A 22,123-nucleotide genomic window follows, 5' to 3' on the forward strand; every position below is an offset into this window, starting at 1 on the left:
GTGGCGGAGTCCTTGGGCTCTCTGTCATGGAGTAGGTGGCCTCTGGCATAGAACAGGCACATAGTGGGCTCTCAGCCAGCTCATGGCCTGGCCCCCAGGAGCTCACCTAGCCCAGATCCTGGTATAAGCTCCCCAACACAGGACCTGACATCGAATAGATGCCCCACCCCCCAGCACAGATCTGGCCTATGACAAGGTCCCCTTGCCTCGGGGTTGGCTAAGTCAGCAAAGAAGTAAATCTATCGGGGCGCCTGGGTGGCTCAGTGGGTTAAAGCCTCTGCTTTCGGCTCAGGTCATGATCCCAGGGTCCTGGGATCGAGCCGCACATCGGGCTCTCTGCTCAGCAGGGAGCCTGCTTCCTCCTCTCTCTGACTGCCTCTCTGCCTACTTGTAATCTCTGTCTGTCAAATAAATAAATAAAATCTTCAAAAAAAAAAAAAAAAAAAGTAAATCTATCCCAGCCTCCAACCTCTGCCTGTGAGCTGATCCTCCTCTGACCAGCAGGGGGCAGTGGAAGGAGCACTGAGCTGGAAGTCTGGGAATCCGGTTCCTGACTCTGGCTCGGAATCATTGACTTGGGCTAGTCTGTTTACTTCCTCATGCCTTGGTGTGTTCCCATACCTTAGATGACTTATGCCTCAGTTTCCCCATATGCTAGATGAAGGTTGGTTCCAGGCAGTCCTAAGACTCCATGACTTGAGGCCCTCCTGTCTCACAGCTCAGGTGGGCCCCTTATATGGGTAATCCAGCCCAGCCACCCTCCCCGGGCTCACCTGAGCCATTCTGGCAAGGACAGGGCTTTTCCTGGGGCTGCCTGCGGCTCTCTGATTTGCACATCAGAACCAGGGCGTTGGTGCAGCAGCTGGAGAAGAGGCAGCAGCAGTAAAGAGGGGTTCTCAGGAGCCATGAACTTGGCCTTGGGAAAGTGGATGCCGCATGGTTATTCATGAGGGCTGACACAAGGCAGTGGTGTGTGTCAGAAGTGGGAGAGGACAGAATTGGGAAGCTGGGAGCTGCCACGGTTAAAGAAAAACCAGAGACTTTGGATGGAGATGTTTAAACCAGCCCCAGGAAGCACCTTTATTTTATAGGCAGAGAAGACGGCGATATAACACGCTACCCCCAGATCACAGTGGCTTACAACCCCAGTTACTTCTGTTCCTGGATCTGGGGGTCAGCTGCCCTGGGTTGGGCTTGGCTGGGGGTGGTTCTCCTCCCCTTTCTGAGACCCATGGGTGAGCCTGGCACATCCTTGCCAGGGCGGCAGCAGACGTGCAGCAGACAAGCTTGGGGCCCAAGCTCGGAGAGCCGATGGCCCTTTCCTCCTTATTCTACTGGCTGAAGCGAGCCATGTTGCCAGGTTCAAGTGGAGAAGTGGGGAGATCCATCCCAGCCACAGTGGGAGAGCACTGCGAGGTTCATGGCAAAGAGCACAGGTGCAGGGAGACCAAGGACCTGAGGCCAGAGACGTACTCTGCAGAGCACCCACCCAGCGCCAGGCACTGTGCCCAGAGCCAGGGATTCGCAGTAAACAGGCAGTCATGGTGACTGTCCTCACAGGCTTACAGAAATCCGTGAACAAATGAATGAAGGCACAGATCATGAAATCACAGGGGGGTGCGATGGGGAGAAACTGAGGTATCACCTGCTCTGATATGATGGGCAGGGACAGCCTCTCTTGAGGAAGAGGGGTTTGGACGGAACCAGAGGGTAAGAATAAAGAGATGGACAAAGGATACAGCATGCGGAGGCTCCAATTTCAGGATTCTCTCCAGGGTGACGCTGCCACCTCTTGGGAGGGGAGCCCTGGGGATCCTAAGGGTACCCCTTTTCTCCATCACCATAGCCACTACCCTGATCACCTCTATCCGGATGACTAATAGCTTCTCCCCTGGGCTCCCACCTCCCGCCTCTCTCCTTCTCATTGGTACACCCCCATTATAATCCCTCTTTGTAAACCATAAATCCATGTCATAAACCATGAATCCAGGACTCCTGAGGGCCTAAGGGTTGCCATCCAAACCCCTGAGCCTCAGATTTTGGGCTCTGTTCAAACCATCCCAGCTCCCTCTCCAGCTTTATCTTCCTGCCCCAACCCCTTGCTCCTCTGTCTCCCACCAGATCAGATGGACTTCTAAACCCTTTCCTGCGCTCTCTCTCTTCTGCGACTTCTACCTGTGTTGCCTGGCCCTCTAGTCTGTTCAATGAATTCTTGCTTTCCTTCAGGGCCCAATTCAAACCTCAAGCCCTCTCTCAGGTCTTCCCTGACACCCTCCAAGAGTTAGCCACTCCCTCCTGAAGGCCCCCTGCCATGCCCCGTTCAGCACCTACGGTGGCTCTGGCCACATGAGCTGACGTCATCTGAGGGCAGTACGATCGGCACTTTTAGGGGTTTGGTGCTCTTCCTAGACACCCAGTAGGTGAGGAACCCAGAGTGGCTTTGGATGACCCTTTGCTCCATCCCCAGCACCATAGTCTATGTCTGCCACTGGACCGTGAGCTTTTCAAGGGCTGGGGCTGCATCTTAGCCATCTTTCTGCTCCTGACCCCAGCTCAAGGACTGCCAGTATTTGGGGTGATGCTCTAAGACATTGGCGTGCTTGAGGTCACACCATGGGCTGCCCAGAGGAAATGTTTAAGCCTTTCTTCAGCTGCAGGATAATCCACACTCTGGTTCAGGTGGTGGGCAGGGTCTTGGGGTGTGTGGTGGGGAGAGAGGCCTACCAGCACCCCCCCACCTCCACCCAAGCAGGCACTGGCTGGGAGATATCTCTATTTGCCTTCATGTCTAAGGTAGCAGGATTTAGGGTCACGGTCAAGGGTGGGAAAGAAGCTGAGTCTCTACCGGCTTGAGGGAAAAAACTTCCAGGGAGCAGCCCAGGGCCTGGCCCAGAGTGGGGCTCCATGATTTGGTAAATGAACTCTCTGAAGATCTGTGAATACTGCTGAGTGCCTAGAACTTGGTTCTCAGGCCTGACATTAGAGACAGCTGGGGAGATTGAAAACACACCGGAACCTTGGCTCCATCCTAGGGAACAAAGTCAGAATCTGAGGCCAGCGCTCAGGCATGCCCCTTTGGTGGTTGCCTATATTAAGGTGGTTGGGTTATGGACACTGGGGAAGGTATGTGCTATGGTGAATGCTGTGAAGTGTGTAAACCTGGTGATTCACAGACCTGTACCCTTGAGGCTAATAAAACATTATATGTTAATAAAAAATAAAAAAATTTTAAAAGTCCTATATTAAGGTAGCCTTAGGGATTCTAACAGACAAACTTTTGAAAATCCTAATGGCCTAGAGTAGGAGAAGGATTTCTTGCTCCTGTAAAGTTCATTCTGTCCAGAGGTTATGCTCGCAGTCATTCAGGTCCCAGCTGTTGGAGGCTCTGTCATCATCAACTCATGGCTTCCAGAGTCACCTGGCCTTCTACATCTAGTCAGCAGATGGAGGATTGCTTGGGAGGATTTTACGGGCCAGGTCTAGAAGCGATGTACATGACTTCTATCCACATTCCATTGGCAAGAGCTCAGTCAATGGTCCCATCTCTATGCAAGGGAAATTGGAAATCTAGTCCTTGGCAGGGAGGCTGCTTCCTAGCCATACTCAGAGGGAATCATAAACCTTGGTGGCCAGATGGCCACTTTGTTACAGCTTCCCAGGTGTTCCTAATGTGTGGTGAGGTTGAGAACCACTGGTCCAGAGCTTCCCAGCATGATGAGAATATCATTCCAACTCTTCCCTGCCAATCTCTAGTGCAATGGAGCTATGGATGAATATCCTCCTGGGTGGCCATGCCTTCTAACACCATGAGAAACCTGGCTGGGCTCTGAGAATCAGAGCCCAGCCAGGATGGGTGGGAAGCACAGGGAGTCTCAGGGTATAGCCCTCTTCCCCGAGGGAAGTGCACATCAGGGAGTCGTGGAAGATGAGGCTGAAACAGAAGGAGTCAGACCCTGGAGGACCATAATAAAGACCCAATAGCGTTGGTCTCTATTGTGAAGCCATCAATGGTTTGGAGGTAGGCAAGTTACAGGATGAGAAGGAGCTTTAGGAGGACTGATACGGTGGAAGGGGATGTGCAGAAGCCTGGAGGAGGTGATGCTGGTCCATTGTGTTTGGATCCAGCTTTCTGTACAGTCCTGCCTGTTCTGGGGTCTCCTCAGTGCCCGGGAGGAAAAGAGAGCGGCTAAATCCAGCCTCACCTCCAACGTCCCCTTCTAGGAGGCCTTCCTTCTACTCTTCCTGATTTGTCAACCTGAGACTATTCAGAGGAATATATTATAGTGTCTGGAAGTAATTCTATAAAAGAAATGTCTAATGTAGTATGCCTTGGGAGTGCTATTGTAAGAACTATTTATAGTCTCCCAAGGGGAGGTCTTTGTGGAGAAAACACTCTTTTGTATATGCAGGTCTGGATTGTTTGAAAGGGAAAATCAGTCCTCTTATCATTAAATTCATTCACTCGTTCATCCAACAAATATTTATGGCACCCATTTCCCGTGGCGGGAGCCGGGGACACAAGAGTGAAGAGGACAGGCATAGAGGTCCCTGACTTCATGAACCTTGTGGTCCTTGTCTCCTTTGCTTAGGATTGGAATTGTGTCCATTTGCAGATGAGCCTTCCTGTTCCTAAATGCCCCATTACCAAGACCCATTTAGGTCTTTTCAAATTCGAGCAGGATACTGGCATCCTTTGATAGAGACCTAATCGGAACACAGACACAAAAGTACCTTTACAGCATGTGGAGTAAACAAAACAATTTTCTCTTGAGAAGGTGTTTGTAAGGTATTCAGGCTGAGAAAATTGTGCCCAAAGATGGTGAAAGTCACAGGAATAGTTTCTGTGCAGGCAATGGTTTGTTCATAATACTCAATTTCAGTCAGACTTAATAGCCTCGGCAGTTAAAAAAAAATAATGTTTATTGTGTTCCTGATTACAAAAGTAGTATGTACTCATTGTAGAACATTGAGAAATAACCAGCACTGACATTTTGGGGGTTTTCCTTCCAGTTTGTCTTTTAATGCTTACATTAGAAAAAAGTCATTATCAAGACGTTATGTTAAAAGCATTTCCTCATTTTATTAACATTCATCATAAGCATCTTTTAAAATGATTGATTATGGGGCACCTGGGTGGCTCAGTCGTTAAGCGTCTGCCTTTGGCTTGGGTCATGACCCTATGGTCCTGGGATGGAGCCTAGCATCGGGCTCTCTGCTCAGCAGAGAGCCTGCTTCTCCCTCTCCCACTCCCCCTGCTTGTGTTCCCTCTCTCGCTGTGTCTCTCTCTGTCAAATAAATTAAATCTTAAAAAAAAAAAAGATAAATAAAATGACTACTTAGCATTGGGATATATGATTCTATCATGATTTACTTAACTAATTCTCTGTGTGAAGCATTTAGGTTGTTTCTTTATTTCTTTTTAAAAAAATTGATATTATAAGCAATGCTGGGATGGATGTTTTCATGCATGAAGTTGCTTCTCTGATTATTTTTCCAATATTGATCCCTTTAGGGCACCTGGGTGACTCTGTTGTTTAAGCATCTGCATTCATCTCAGGTCATGATTCCAGGACCCTGGGACTGAGCACGGCATCAGGCTCCCTGCTCAGAGGGGAGCCTGCTGCTCCCTCTGCCTGCTGCTCCCACTGCTTGTGTTCTCTCCCTCTGTCTCACTCTGTCAAAGAAATAAAATCTTAAAAAAAAAGAAATTAAGTTGTCCGTTTAAAAAATGGACAAATAATTTAAAGAAGCACCTCACAAACAAGATATACAGACAGCTATACACACATGAAAAGGCGTTCAGTATTGTTACTCATCATAGAAATGCACAGTAAAACCACAATGAGATTTCACTCTATACCAAATGGTTAAAAGTCCAAATACCGACAGTGCTAAGTGTTGGCAGCGATAGGAAGCAACTGTAGCTCTCATACGCGGCTGGTGTGGTTGAAAATGGTATAGTCATTTCGGAAAATGGTTTTTACTCAAGTTAAACACATACCTATGCTATGACCCAGAAATTTCACTTCCAGGCACATACTCCAGAGAAATGAGTGTGTGTCCATAAAAAGACATATCTAAGAATATCCATAGCATCTCTAGTCATCATAGTCCCAAACTAGAAATAATCTAAGTAACCACCAATAGTTAAATGGATTAAATAAGTTGTGTTACTTTCATACAGTGGAATATTATATAGCCACAAAAGGAGAAAACTGTAAGCACACACGACCACATGGGTGCATCTCACAGGTATTATAATTGAATGCAAAAATTTTTTTTCATGACCTCATTTATATGAAGTTCTATAATAGGCACAATGAGTTCATGTTTCCTGAACCCAGAATTGTTGATCACGTCTGGGGGGAGACACAAACAAACACATGGCATATGATAAAAGCTTACAGGGTGTTAGAAATGTTCCTTATCTTGATCGTGGTGGACATTACATGAGTCTAGAGAACGGGAAAACCCAGTATCAAGCTACACAATGAAAACAACTACACTTCATATCTGTACATTGTGTGGCCTATCCCTCCATTAAAAAAAATACAGAAATTAGGGTGAAATTTCAATGCTGTTACTATTCCCAGGAATTCGGACATGCTGGAGTCCAGCCTTCCCTGTCACGGCTCATCTGTCTTTGAGGATACAGAGAAGCCATAAGGCAGGAACCACAGCAGGACTGGGATTAAGTGCCACTTTGTTCATGACCACGCAAGCACCCACAGTACCAAATTCTGACTCTAGTGCGAGGCCAAGTTGGGGTTCCTATTAGCGGTGGTTCTCTAGAGAAATAGAATCACAAGGGTCTGTATATATGTAAGAAGAGATTTAGTGTAAGGAATTGACTCACATCATTATGGAGGCTGAGAAGCTGCCATCTGCTGTCTGCAGGCTGGAGACCCAGGAAAGCTGGTGGTATGATTCTGTCCTAGTCCGAAAGCCTGAAACCAGGAGTGCAAAGTGCAGGAGAAGATCGATGTCCCAGCTCAAGCAATCAGACAGGAGAGGCTGAATTTTTCTTTCCTCCACCTTTTATTCTATTCAGGTCTTCAGTGGATTGGGTGATGCTTAGCCACGCTGAGGAGGACTAACCATTGACCGAGTCCATGGATTCAAATGTTAATTTCATCCAGAAACACCCCCAAATAACGTTTAGCTAAATCTCTGAGCACCCCACGATCAGTCAAGTTGACACATAAAATTAACCATCCCAGGGTATGGGACTTTGGCTTGAGGATCCCGTGGGGCCAAGTACTCCCCTTCTCCTTGGGTCTAAGTCTTGCGGGCATATCCTCAGGTGTGCTCACTGAGCCCATCGCAAGCATAGGGATCATGCCCCAGAGCACACTGCAGGGACCTGGCTTCGGGGTCCTGCTGCTAATGACCTTGGGCTGACAGATGCCTCTGACCAGTAAGACGGTGACTTCTTCTTTTTGATGGGGTGGAGGGCATGGGAGTTATAAGGGGATTGGGCAAAAAGGTGTCTAGCATGCGGGGAGTGGCTGAAGCATGTCTTCCCCCTCCTGATTCCAAGAAGATAAAGGGAACGAACATTCTGAAGGTTTTGTCAAATTGTCCTCCAGAAGGTTGGCATCAATTTACTCCATCACTAAAGCACATAGGAATGTGCATTTCACCACATCTTTGCCAGGAAGGAGTATTATTATTTTGTCAGGCGGGCGATGAAGCCTCGAGGAGCTTGCTTTGGATGCCATCTCCAGGAGACTCTGGAGACTCTGACTTGTGGCCGGGTGGAAAGAAACTAGTCACTCCTGCCACAGTGGGTTAGTGCTGGGGTGGGGGAAGGAGACTAAACCAGACCAGAACATGGCCCCAGGGAGACCAGGGGGGAGGCCCTTGTTGGGTGGAGTGACCATCAAACCCGCTCTCTGGGTACCATTCAGGCAGGTACAGACAAGCAGAGGAAGGTGGCTCAGCTGTACCCAGAATAGGCAGGGCCATTTCTTCCTACTTCAGTCAGGCTCTGTGCCCATAGGCTCCAAAAACATTGTTCCCTTGTGACTCATTCCACCCAGGTGTCTTGACGATAAACCCCCAACACCAAAGAAATCTACCCAGGATCTTATCTTTTCCTCAATATCTTCACAGGCAACATAAGCATCTCCTCCCACCCAAAACGTTTTCTAATTTCACCCACAAAAATGGTACTGCGGTTGTTGTCATTGGTATCCGACTTCTCGTGAGTTTGAACCTTCCTTCTTAGGTTTATTGGCTTTCCATTCCGTGGACTCTTCCTGTCCTGCACTCATTTCTCCCTGGAGGGTTTCCTGGAGTTTCGACTGGCCTCCAGAGCATCCCTCCCTTCCTCTGGGTGGGGTGTGGTCTCAGTCAGCACGGGCCTCTTGGATCCCGAGCCCTTATGAGTGTGCTGGATGTATTTTTGTTGGTGGTGGTAACACTTGGCATTTTTGTCTACAAGTACTTTCCCGGGAAGCTGTGTCAGCCCCGCAATTAGCTCCCTCAATCAGGAAAGCAGCTCATCGTGAGATTAGACACATCTCAGTGGCTGATTGCCGGGAATTTGGGAGAGAGCTGGCGGGTGATAATCTCCCGCTTTCTCTCTTTCTCTGTGTCTTTTTTCCTTTTTCCATTTTAAATAACTGCTTGATTGTAAAGAGGGATGATGATTCACCACTCGAGATTTCTTCTGTAACTTATTGGGGAGGTTAAGAGAAAAGAGCAGCCTCACCCTCTTCCCTCTCCCTTCCCTGAGTCCCAGATCCCTTCTGTTCCAGTTGCTCCCATGGGAAGGAAGGCAGGGAGAGGGGGGCAGGAATGCAGCCCGGCCTGGCCTTCCCCACACTGCCGGGGGGGAAAACCAGATGGCCTCCCTCCCTCTGACCCTCGCTCTGGGAACACAAAACCTAACTGCAAATCTCCTCCTACCCCTACCCCCACCCTGCACCATCCAGCTCCAGGACCTTGCTTATGACTCTCACTGTCAAAAAGTACTTCCTCTATCTAACTCCGAACGCTCTTACTGAAGTTCAGTTTGTTTGATCCTAAAGAGTAATTTATTCCCTAATCTCTCTGACGCCTTCCCTCTCCCCTTCTGCAGGCACTGGCCAGCCTTTTCCTCCCTCCCTCTTTCCTGTCTTCCTGTCCTCCCTGCCTTCCCTTCCCTTTGTCTCCTTCCCTTCCTCCAGCAAATATTTATGGTGCACCTAGCGTGTGTTGTGCCTTGTTCTAGGCATTGAGCAAATCAGACACAGTCCTTGCCCTCACAGAGTTTACATTCGACTTGGGGAACAAGGCAGTACAAAATATATATACACATACATTCACATTGTGATGGCAGGTAGTGATCAATGAAAACAGGCAGAACAAGAAGGTCAGTAGCCACAAGGGATGCTGTTTTGTGGTGGGCAGTGATAAGCTCTCCAAGGAGGTAACCAGGCAGAGAGCTGAATGAGGTGAGGGAGAGGATCACATGAATATTCCCCGATGAAGGAGCAGCAAGTGCAAAGGTCCTGAGGCAGGAGTATCTGGCATGTTAAGGCAGGAGCACCAGAAATGAAGAACAGAGATTTGGCAGTAAGCCCAGACACGGGCAAGGACCAGATCATGCCGGGTCTAGCAGGTCACGAATAAGACTCAGTCTTTTGTTCTACATAGAAGGAGGAGCGACTAGCAGTTTTCAAGTAGAGGACATGATTTAAGACATGATCTGACTTAAGTTTTTAAAGCCTCATCTGGCTGCTCTCTGCTGATTAGACTGTAGAGGGGCAGGAGTGGAAGCAGGGAAATAACCCAAATAACCCCTTTTCTCTCAGTGAAGTCACCTCCTCCCTCCGGCTGACAGTAGGGGAACAAATTCAGCTGGAAGTGTCACAGGCAGCTCAGCGACTGTTCAGTGAGGCAGAGCCCAGAAGCCACCAAGGTGTAATTTGTCTTTTACAAAGAGAGGAGTTAAAAGGACAGATTATAAAATTCAGCCTAGTGGGTTTTCTTTTTTTATAAGCATCCACTGATTTTTTTTCTTTCAGATGTTTTGTTGATCAAATTATATTCTTGACATTTTGGGGACCTTCTATGTTTTCCCAAATGCCGTCTAATGATGCCAGAGTGCAATTAAGACTAATTTGTTGGCAGAAATAATGGCAAGTTGTTCGGTTCCACGAAAGAAGAAACCTCAGCACTCTTATTATTATTATCCTTATTATTGAGGCCATTATTATTGCTCGAAGCATGTGTCAGGCTGAAAGAAGCAGGAGGGAAGATGAAAAACATCTGGAAAGGGAAAAGAAGGTGCCTCGGAGGAAGTCAGAGCACTTGGAGTCAAACTTCCAGAGTTTGGATGTCACCGGCACCATCTGCTCATTGTGCGACCTTGGACGAGTGACTTAACCCCACCCGGCCTCAGTCTTCTCATCTATAAGTTGGGTGTCTTAATATTGTCTCTATCATTGGATTATTGAGGAGGAACTGAGATAATTGCCAGAGATTTATTGGGGGTTATTCTATCATTCAGGATTAAGTTTGGTTGTGACAAACTCGAAATAATAGTGGCTTAAACAAGTAGATATTTCTTTCTTTCATGTGCAAGTCTTATGCAGGCAATGGAAGGTTGGTGCCAAGTCTACTCCATCAAGCCCTTAGGGACCCAGGTTCTTTCTAGCTCCCTGGTTCAACCCATCATACCTACTGTGCAAGAATCAGTTTGAAAAAGGGAGATGAAGAGGTGGTCAAAGAACATTTGCCAGCTGCCTTTAAGGAAGGCTCCCAGGGCAATCACATGACACTTCCACTTATGTAGCATTCTCTAGAATTCAGTCATGTGGCCGTATCAAGCTGCAAGGGATGCTGGGAAATGTAGTCTTTATCCTGGGAGGTATTTTGTTCAGCCAGAAACTGGGGATTCTAAAACAATGGGAAGAGGGGATATTGGATATTAGGAGATAAGTAGAGGTCTCGCCCATAGGTGGGAGGAAAGAGAAGGTAGGGAGACACCCACAAATACCAGATTTTGTTTCTCCTTCTCCCTCTCTCTTTTCTCTGTAGTCAGTCAACCACCAAACCCTGTTGGCTCTACATTCTAAAATTCTCTTATACCCACTCTCCTCCTCCACCACCTGTCTCCATGGAAAGAGCCTAGTTCAGACTTCATCGTTTTCTAGAACCATTACAAAGGCTCCTCACTCCCCTTCATCCCAATATGTGGGGCCTCCTTTTGACTAGTGAGTTGTCTGTGACTGAGAGCCAATGGGGTGCTCCCTGCCTACAGGATAAACTCCAATCCCCTGAGCTCAGCCTTCAAGGCCCTATAAGACAGGCCCCAGTTTCTCGTTTTTTTGCAGCTCATACACCCTTCCTGGCAGCCAAGAAGACTATTTTACTGTTAGCTGAATAAGCCACCTCCTCTGTCTTTTTTTTTTTTTTTTTAAGATTTTATTTAGTTGACAGACAGAGATCACAAGTAGGCAGAGAGGCAGAGAGAGAGAGAGAGAGAGAGAGAGAGAGAGAGAGAAGAACAAGAAGAAGCAGGCTCCCTGCTAAGCAGAGAGCCTGATTCGGGGCTAGATCCCAGAACCCTGGGATCATGACCTGAGCCAAAGGCAGAGGCTTTAACCCACTGAGCCACCCAGGCGCCCATCTTCTGTCTTTGAACTTGGTTTTCCCTCCACCCTTTCTCTCTTTCCTGCTTGGAAAGCTCCTATTCATGTTTTAAAACCCACACCAAATGTCCTATGCCCTATATCCTCTCTCTGCAAAATTGTTAGGACTGTGCCCCTGATTTGACTGTTTGCCCTCAAATCCATCCCTTGTTCTTTCCCTTTTTTCCTCTATCACAAGGGAAGGGGATGGCTGTCTCCTACTGGTTGTGTTTTCCAGGCTCCTGGCGAGCTGTCTTTTGGCTGGGTTTAGCAGATAAGAGACATTGGCAGGAGACTGGAGGATAGAAGGGAGAAGCTGGGGGCATTTCTCACCTTTTCGCCGCCTGGGATACATCTCTGGCAGCAGCTGCCTCTCCCATTAGACAGTGTACCCTCTGTGGTTCCAGATTCTTTTGGGCAGCCTTCCTGGGTTTAGGGGGTTGTCTAGCTCCCTGCAGGGCAACTCTGGTTTCTAGGATCTACTAAAACCATCTCCTCTCCCTATCGTTCTATTCCTAGGGGTCCTGGTGGTTTCCTGCTGTTGCTAATTTTTTGATCGTGCTAATTTGACCTCTCAACTCCTCCATCACCTGTGTAACCCATATCCTGCATTAAGTTCCCACGGTGTGAAATGCCTAGAATGGTTTCTGTTTTCTTAACCAGACCCTAAATGAGCCAAGTGCCTGGCACAGCACCTGGCAGAGAGTGCCTGTTCAATAAATAGCTGTTGAATGAATACACAAATGGAGCTTGCCCACCCCATCTAACCATGAGCTTTCCCAGCCCCCAGGTCACTGGATGTGTTTGCTGGCGCACCTGTCTCCCCCATGAGACATTGTTGGTAGTTGGGAATGTAGACACAAATATCCAGGCATCCTGACTCCTGAAGATTCTGCTTTCTGCATCTGGGAGCTGGGAAGGAAAAGGAAGGGGAATGGAATGGAGGGGGGATGGTGGGGCAGAGTTCTCTCGGGGTCTCCCTGCCTCTCATTTTAAACACAGGGCTTTGCTTCTGGGTTCAGGCAAAGATTTATGAGTGTGTTTAGGCAGTAACACGAGGGGACCTTTGGCGAGAAATGTTCCCTGTCACGCTCTGCCAGCCTAAGGAGGGAGGCAGCAGAAAACATGAGAAAGATTTTTCTTGAGCCGGTAGAGACTCCAACCCAACCACTGCCACACTTCAAATACCACCTGGACACACTTGGGGCAAGAGAGGAGGCTCCTGTTTTTCAGGTGGGATATGTTTTGTCAGAGAGGGGCACTCAGATGAGTTTTCTCAAATTTCAGTCTGTTTTTCACTGAGGACAGAGCGAGGGAGTTGGAAGGATTGGAATTAGATGCTGGGAGGAGCTGTCATCTCATCCTATATGAAGATGTGAAGATAGACTCAGCGGCAGAACCTCATTATTAGCTCCTGCCAGTCTTCCTGTTCTCTCCACTCCCGCCAAGCTAGTCTTCATTTTGTCCCTTACATGTACCTCAGGGCCTTTGCACTCATTGTCTCTGCCTTGGTTGCCCTTCCCCTTCATTATGGGATCCTTCTTATTCAGATCTCAGTTGCCATGCTGCCTCCTTAGGGAAGTGTCCCCTACCCACTCTCTCTAAAGTGACGGCTCACCATCAGCCATTCCCAGACCACTGCCTATTTTTGTTTCTTTATTGCATATTACTCTTTGTAATTACCATATTTCTTTATTTCCATACCTGTTCTTTTTCCATCGGAGCCTACCTGATTACAGGCTTCCCAAAGGCAGGAATCCTTTCTATTGTTTTTTTTTTTTTTTCCCCACTCAATCCCGGACATACAGGACAGTGTCTGCTACCTAGGCACTCACTAATTTTTTGAATGAGTGAGTAAATTAGTTACGATGCCTAAAAAAGAAAACAGAGGTTCAGAAGTGACCTTGGGTGTGCTTAACTGAGGTCAGTCTGGGTGGGGATGGGAGCGAACAGGCGTAGAAGCTGGACTCTGGATCACCGGTTGATACAGGAATTGGATGACACCGTGTCTGCAGTGCGCTAAACCCAGGGCCTGGCATTTTATCAAGGGCTCAGTGAGTGTTGGCAGCTGTTAGGCTCAGATGTGCTCCCTGCTGCTCCATGTGGAGCCCCTCCTGAGTGTGGTGGGGTGGAAGGTGTGCTCTCTGGGCTGAAGATCGCTGGGTACCAGGCCTGGGCTTGAGGGTGCCTGAGGTGGCCCTATCATGGAGGCTGTTGGACCTGGGCTCAGGGGACAGCTTGCTCCGGAGAGTTGGAAAAAGACTGCCTACATGGACAGGGAGCCTCTGAGGGCCTCGTAGAGAGGCAGCTGGGATTGTGGATTCTGGAGCCAGCTGCTTGGGTTTGAATCCCAGCTCTACTGTTCGCTAGCTTGGCACATTACTTGACCTCTCTGTACCCCACCTTTCCTATCGGTAGAGTTGGGACAACAGCAATACCCGTCCTGTAGGACCTGCTCAGCTCTGTGAGGATTTCAGGAGACCCTGTAAAGCACCTAGACCAGTGTCATAGGGATCGGGTGTTGACAGCACCAACAACAGTGTCCCTATTAGTTCTCTGGGGGTTAAGGGCTGAGTTGGGCCTCTGCGTGCCTCCCCACCCCCACTCATTTGTTGAAGCTCTGACCCCCTAGTACCTTAGAAAGTGACTATATTTGAACATAAGGGCTTTAAGGAGCCAATTCAGGGGAAATGAGGCATTGGGGTGGGTCCTCAGCTGGTCTGACTTGTGTCCTTACAAGAAGAGATGAGACATATGTCCACACCAGGAATGCGCCCGTGGAGAAAAGGCCACGATAAGACCCAGAGGGAAGACGACCACGTGTACCCACAGAGGAAGTCCACAGGAGAAACCCAACCTGATGAAACCTTGATCTTGGATTTCCAGCCTCCAGAACTGTGACAAAATGAATACCTCCCATCTGGTGAAGCCACCCACTCTGTGGTCTTTTGATATGGCAGCCTGCACAAGTGAACACACGGGGTCAGGAAACTCAGTGGTCTGGAGAACCCGTTGTGTCCTCACGCTCTGGGACCTCCTGGGTGTGGGGACAGCCTTGGAACAGTCCAAGCTTTCCTCTGCCTGGACCTTCCTGACTCCATCCACAACCCACCCCCTCCCCCCACCTCGGGGTGACAGGAGGGTCCTCCTGGATGAAGTTCATCACTTGGCCTGTCTGTAACTTGCTCCTCCGGTCAGGGCAGTGACAAGGAGGCTGAGGGCATCCTTCCTGAGATCTGTACCCGGTGATAAGAAAGCAAGCTAGCAAGAAGCCCGCCTTCCTGGGCACCTCCGCAAACATACTGTCACGCCCATCAGTCCATGGGTCCCGGACAAGCTCTGCTCTTCCCAACGACCTTACCACTTTTTTGCCTTCCAAACACACTCCGAACTCCGGCCTCTGCCTCGGTCCTTGGAGTTTTATATTCCCCCTTCTTCAGTTTGAGCCAATCCCAGGGAAGTAAGTAGGAATGGGACCACCTGATTGGAGCAAAAAGTGCCTGGAGGCGGGGCCGAGCGGTTGACTGACCAGAAGGGGAACCCGCAGCAGTGGCCAGAGCTGGGGCTGCAGGGAGAGTCTGGGAACTTGCTGGAGGGCAAGGTGGGCGGAGGCTCTGGGAGCAGCTGGTCAGCCGGGGCCCTTGGCAGGGTCGGGAGCTCTGCTCAGCTGGTGAAGTGATGCTCTCCTCTGATGCAGCTAATTATGTTGATTGAATTTCCTCCTTCTCTCTCCAGTGCCTCCTTCTGCCTCCTCCACTCCCCTGTCTCTCCCCTCCCCTCTCTCCCTTTAGAGAGAAAGGGAAAGGTTTCCTTAATGTGACTGGTAATTGTTATGCACACAGTGTCAGATGTTAATGTGAGCTGTGATTGACAGCTAATCAGCCCATCAGCTGTACAAAAAGAGTGAATAACTCGGTAATTTGATTTCCCCTGATTCCCCTGCGTGGGATGGCAGGAAAGTCTAAATTAGCAATCAGGGAGCCCGTGGCAGATCCTGGAGGGCGGTGATGAGGAGCGAGGGGCTGCGGGTGCAGCTGTAGCCTTGCTGGTCCCAATACCTAGGGTGAGACAGCTTCTACATGCCTGGACCTGGTGCCAGAGGAGCTTTGTGAGCTGCACAGGCTAAGTGTAGAGAGACTGGGGCAGTGGGTCAAGTCCTTGCCGGTGAGCTGCCCCTTCCTCCGTGGCAGCGGGAGTGGCGGGGTGGGGGGGGTGGGGGGGGTGGGTAGGGAGGGAAGCCTCAGGCTGGCCTCCCGGAGAGGGGAGGGGCCAGGGCTGGAGGTGCTCTCCCACTGTTGTCTAGGAGACCACCATGGAGGTAGATGGGATGTGGCAGCCAGGCGCCTCCCATCCCCCATCCTTTTGGAGCTGGTTGCCAGGGTTTCCACCGTGTGACCCAAATTCTTCCAATTCAGGGAAATAGTTGTCCCCTCACTCAGCTTCTGGCAGATTCCATTCAGGTAAAATGGAGCACAGCAGAAGCACATGTGGATTATCTGGTCCCATGGGAAGCCATCTCTGGCCCTCTTGGGCAAGCAATAGTAGTTAGACACACGGGGTCCAAGGGACCATGCCAAGTGTTTCATCTGGATCCACTGTAAAGAGGAAGGAAGACTGGGCACCTGGCTCAAAGTCCCACAGTGAGAAACTGGTAGAGCTGGGATTCAAACCCAAGGCAGCACCGGGTTCTTGGCTGTGGTAGCAGAGGCAGCATGAGCTAGAGTGTCCACTTTGGCCTGGCCTCAGGTGGCCTCTTACTCCTTAGAAGGCCTGCCCATTTCCTGTGAGGTCTTAACCCCCAGACTCTCCGGCCAGAGAAATGCCCATGAGTATCTCTAGGCATATGTGAATGTTTGTCCTTTTATGGACTGGGAAACTGAGGCCCAGGGAAGACAGGGACGGGCTGGAGGGCACATAAAGAGCTACTGACCCAGCTAGGGCTGAAACCCAGCTCTCCTGCCCCATCCTACCTGTGTCCACGCCAGACTTTCCCCTGTCTTAGCGCTCCTTCCACTCCTAGCCATCCTCTTCCCAAATCCCCGCCAAATGTGGGAGGGAGCCTGGAGCTGGGGGTGGGGCTGACAGCCAGCAGAGATGCCCAAGGATGACTCTAGGTGGCGACAGCATGTTGCTGGGTAGGACCAGCCCTCAGCAGCTCCACTTGCTGCCAGAGAGGCTCTGGGGAGGGTAGGGGGTGTGGGATGGGTTCTGAGAAAGCGGTGGCTGGCTCTGGGGGCCAGAAAGGCTGACGGTCCCTCCCATCCAAACTGCCTGGCCCACCTCCAGCCTTGAAGCCCTCAGTCCTTAATTCCTTTTCCTGGGTGCAGCTTGGGTATGGTGGGGGTTGGGACACTCCCTGATGTTGTTCCCTGAGTTCCATTCTCAGGCAGTGGGCACCCATTCCAGTCCGCACTTCATGCGTGTACACATTTAGCAAACCGGAGTACATATACAGCCATGTGGGTGTGCGTGAATGCTTGTCCTTGCCTCGGTGCTCACGGACCAGTCTGTACAAGTGGGTTCCCGCGTGCACACACTGAAGCATACCTTACCCATGCTCATGCGGCATGTTGCAGCCCATGTATGGGGATCAGGACCCCTTCACGGGGCCTGGAGGGGTTGGGGAAGCTGGGCCTTCTTAGATCAGCCACTTGGATGCCCAGAGAGGGATAAAGGGTCTGGGAAGAGACATGAGGCAAGAGCCACAATCTTGGTCCTCAGGGATGCTTGGAAGGCTCAGTTTAGAGGGAAGCAACAGCTAGATGCCGCAGGAGTTGGTGTGAAAGCCATGGATCATGTCCTTGACCTTTACAGGGTCAAGGGTGGGGAAATGGCCTTGGGAGGGGCTGTGGTCAGATCTGAGTCAGAAAGAGGTGACGTCCAGTAGGGGTGGCATTTGGAAGACACATCCCTGGGGACAGTTGCAGAGCCTTTTTTTCCCCCAGCCTCTGTGCTGGCTACTGAGAGGTGTTACCTCCATGTACGGAGGAAGGAATAGGCTCAGAGGGGGACGAAAAGAAGTTGCTCAAGGTGACACACCTGGGAAGAAGAAAGTCGAGATTCTGCTTTATGCTGAAGCCCACCCTTGCTTCCCTGTAGGACCCAGCAGAGGCTGGCGGAGGCAGGGAGAGGAGGGGGAGGAGGAGGAAGCCAGAGTAGCCATCCATCAGGAGCCAGAGCTTCCAGCAGCGCAGGAGGGCAGAGTGGAGTTGGATCCTCCCAGCTACTGAACTCAAATATTTACATGTCTTCCAGCCAACAAGTGTTGACTGGCAAAGTGCTGTGTGTAAGGCACCACCTCTGTGAACCACGCAGCTTACAGCCTGCTCTTGTGGGGCTTACAGTCTTTCGATGGCCTGTGCACGTACATGTGTGCCCTTGCATGTGCCCTGGTGCGTGTCCGTGCACGTGCACATGGTGGAGGCAAGTGGGCGGTGCTAGTCACAGCACCAGCAGGAGTGATCATAGCTCCCATAGATTGAGCTCTTATTAGCTCCTTCAGTCCTCTCTATCACTGTGGTGTTGCTCTGTTCTTCCCATTCCACAGGTGAGACTACAGAGGCACTGGGAAGGTAAGCAGCTTGCACTGGTTTGCATAGCTAAGAGGTCATAGGGCTGACTTCTGAACCTGGGCTGTTTGGCTTCAGGGATACCACTTTTACTCTTCATACAATAAATACTTACCAGCAAGTCAGATGGGTGCAGTGGAAAAGGACAAAGGGGAGTCTGACGGTGCAGTGTATCTGCAGGGTCTTAGTGTGCACAGAGCGCCCTAGAATTTGCAAAGTTCTTGCTGTTCATCATGGCCTTTCGTTGCTGCAGTGGCCCGGAAGGCTGGGTTAGGACCCCATTTATCAGATGGGGCTGGTGCAACTCACAAGAGGCAAGTCACATGCCTGATGTCATGCTCCCTGGGAGGCCTGGAGCTGACCACCTGAGCTCCCACTTCCAACCTGTGGGCCGGCTTCCAGGCTGTTGAGGCGAGCAGGCTTTGTGCTCACCCTCCACACTCTGCAATCCCTGCCTATAGCCAACCTTGATGTTTCCTAGCGACATTTCTGTGGTCTGGCTGCTTTGGGTTGCGAGCTGTCCCCTGGGGCAGCCTGTCACACCTGAAGGGAAGGCTGACAGGGCCTCAGCTGTGAGAGGCATTTTGATTTTGCCCCTGAACTTTCCCCTTTCACTTCCTCCCCTCAATGCCAGCTGCTGCCCCCACCCTCTACTACTCTAGAAGCTGGCGGGGTCTGAGGCTGCTGCCCTGCGTCTCCTGGGGGCCGGGGCTCTGGGATCCTAGACCCATGGGCTCTATCTCTGGACTCCTGCTCAGCTCCTCTTTGTGACCTTGGCAACCCCACAAGGACCAACTCTCCAGGAACACTGGGCATTTCCAGGGCGACCTCACCCTCTCCTGACCCAGTCTGTCCCTAAAGGTTTATGTTCTCCTTGGGTGGTGTCAGGAAAGACCCTCCTGGCCTACTGACACTGTGCCTTTCCCTGGAAGTTGGTATCATGTGCCCATTTTTCAGATGAGGGAACTGGTGATTGGAGAGGGTGAGTGCCTTGCCCAAGGTAAGAAGTAGAGCTGACAACCCGGAACCCAGCATCTGTAGCCTAGAGAAAGATGTGCTTTCTCCATGCCTCCTTGTTCACTGCCCCTGTCCCAGAGGTTGGCTGAAAGCCCAGCACAGAGCATCTGTTTGGGTGGAGAGGCCTTCCTGGTAAAGCTCATCTGAGAGGCACGGGGAAGCTCTTGTCTCGAGTCTGAGCCTGGGTGCCTAGTGTGGGGTGAGGTGAGGGAGGGGAGAGGGGATATTTAGGATAAACTGAGTCAGAGGCCAGGCACAATGGTCTAGAGAAAAAAGGGCAGGAGGAGGTAGAATGAATTACAACACTCCATCTGTGCGTCTGTTGGTTCATCCATTCATCCATCCAGTAAGTATTAAGCATTTACACTGGCCAGGCACTGCTGTGAGCACTGGGGAAACAGGAGAGAATAAGATAAGAGAAACTTCTATATTCAGGAACTAACAACATTCAACAGGAGTAACAGACAAGATAACTGAATAAAGACAGAAGGGGAGAAGGCAGGGAGGCAGATGGGGGAAGGAAGCCACTGTAGTTAGAGACAGTGTAGCACACTGACTAAGGATCCATACTCTGAAGCTAGAATACCTGGCTTCGAACCTGAACCATCTCTGTGTGGCCCTTGATGAGCTCCATGCGTCAGTTTGCTGACCCCTAGGTGGTTATAAAGTACCAAGTGCCATGCCTGGCATCTAGTGAGTGCTTATTACATGGGGTGGTCTAGGAAACTTTCTTGGAAGAGGTGATCTTTAAGGTTGAATAGGAGCCAGACATATACAGATGAGGAGAAAGAAGAACAGCAAATGCAAAGGCCCTGAGGCAGAAAAAAGTTGGACTTGTTTTGGGGAACTGAAAGAAGGCCTGTGTGGTTGGAGCAGGTGCAGGAGGGAGAGGAGATCAGATTCAGGAGGGGCCGGTCAAGTGCTCTGGCTTCGAGATCACTGTCCCTGGTCGGATTCCAAACCAAGGCCAATGGGGCATCCATGAAGGGCTCTAAATTTTCAGACTTGAGTGTGCTCTGTATGGAGGGAAGTTTGCAGGGAGCCGGGAGGAGGTGGGCAGCCAACCCTAGGCAGGGCTCTGAGCCAAGGCCATAAACCCAGCGGTGGGGGGACTTGTTCCATAAGGTTGGTGGGAGAAGTGCCTCCTGACTGTTTCTGAATCTTCTTAATCCACCAGGGCCTTGAAGGGAGAAGCAAGGGGGCCCAGAGGGGAGCTTTTGAAGGATGTTATTTTGCATCTTAATTGCATGCTAAGCAGGCCCGTGGGCAGGGCCAGCTGCAGAGCAGTAACTGCCACCAAACTCCGGTGACTCAGGCCACAGAGCCTTAAAATATTTATTTTTTGCTGCATTTGGAATTCAGTGCCTGCAAGGGAGCCACCCCTGGGAAGCAAGATGGGAAGCGGGTACCTGTTGGCAGCAGCAATCTGGAAACAATGCAGGGCTGCTCGGGTCCTGCCTCCAGAGCAGGGAGCAGTGTGGGCGGGCATGCACATGAGGCCCTCCCCGCGTGTATGGGTGGCAGGTACCTGGCTTCCTCAGCTGGCCGGCCATCCTTGGCACCTCCGGGAGATTGTGGCTCTGTCCATTACAAATTGATTTTCCACTTTATAGCCTGAGCGCCTGGTTTGCAGCCCGTCTCATATTCCTTCTGGGTCCATTTGAGGGAAAAAGATCTGACTTTGAGTCCTAGACCCATGAGGCTGGGAGTGGGCATATTCTGGGAGTGTATACATACAGCTGCATTGACATGAGGCCTTGACTATCCCCAGGGATGTGTGCCAGTGGGCTGGGGCACAGTTAGCAGGGCGGTTCAGATGGTGGAGGAGCTGTAGTTCTCTCCCACTCCTTGTGGGCACTGCAACCTTGGCCAAAGCACCATACCCCACTGCCCTTCATCTGAAAAATGGGGTTAACACCCCTATTTCACATGGCTGTCTTGAGTCTTAGATGAGGTTACTTACTCATGCAAAGCACTTGGCCCTGTGCCCGGCTTGGGTTGGCTGGTTCTGAGGTCTCCATAAATAGTGGGCATTAGTATTGGTGCATTCTGTAGGCTGTGAGCCGGGCTCCCAGGGGCAGGCGACTGTATGACCTATGGGAAAGCTGACCACAGACCCTCGGACACATGGATCCCCGGTGAAGGGCTCAGGCTGGGGAGGACAGGCAGCATCATTCTCTCCTCCTAGGCATGACTGCTGGGGGGATGGGGTGGTGGGGGAGCTTAAATGTTTGATGACTCAGTTCCAGCTTTTTTATTTCAGAGAGTCTGCTGAGGCGGGGAGCGGGGCTGGATTACCATGAAGTGCTCCTAATTTGCACAGAGAGATAAGGAGCTCATCATAACTGAGAGAGGGGGGACTGTTATTTCCAAGCAGCTGCTGCGAGCTGGTCTAGGTGAGCCAGAATCTCTGTGCTGGGGGTAGGGGGACCAGCATGTGCTCTACCTCAGTGGCCCTGTGAAGGGTGATCTCCGACCTGGCCACCATGGCAGGAGGTGGCAGGGGAGGGACAGATGCCTCCAGGCAGAGGTGCTTGGGAGAGAGACTAGCATGCAGAGGAGCCTGAACTCATATTCCTGAAAACTGGACAAGTTACTAGGTGTTGTGGATGCCGGTCTTGCCCGAGGGATATAAGGCTATAAACTGGAGCCTGGGCTGCCCTGTATCTATGCCCACCTCCAGGCCCTCCCCCAACCCTGAACTTGACTGAGGGTCTGCAGGGAGGATGATCCAGAAGCTTTTATTCATTGGGCTTGCTCAACCTGCAGTCTGGGCTCCCACTGCTGAAAGGACAGAAAGCAGATCCTGGGAAGAATTTCTTAAGGAAGCATCAAGAGGGGCCTGTGGAATCTTAGCCTCAGGTGGCCTTTAGGGAGAGGCGTTAGGCTGATACCTCCTTTCCTGGCTTGGAGCCC

The sequence above is a fragment of the Mustela erminea genome, chromosome 10, assembly GCF_009829155.1.
Source record: "Mustela erminea isolate mMusErm1 chromosome 10, mMusErm1.Pri, whole genome shotgun sequence".
In the NCBI taxonomy this organism is placed as follows: Eukaryota; Metazoa; Chordata; class Mammalia; order Carnivora; family Mustelidae; genus Mustela; species Mustela erminea.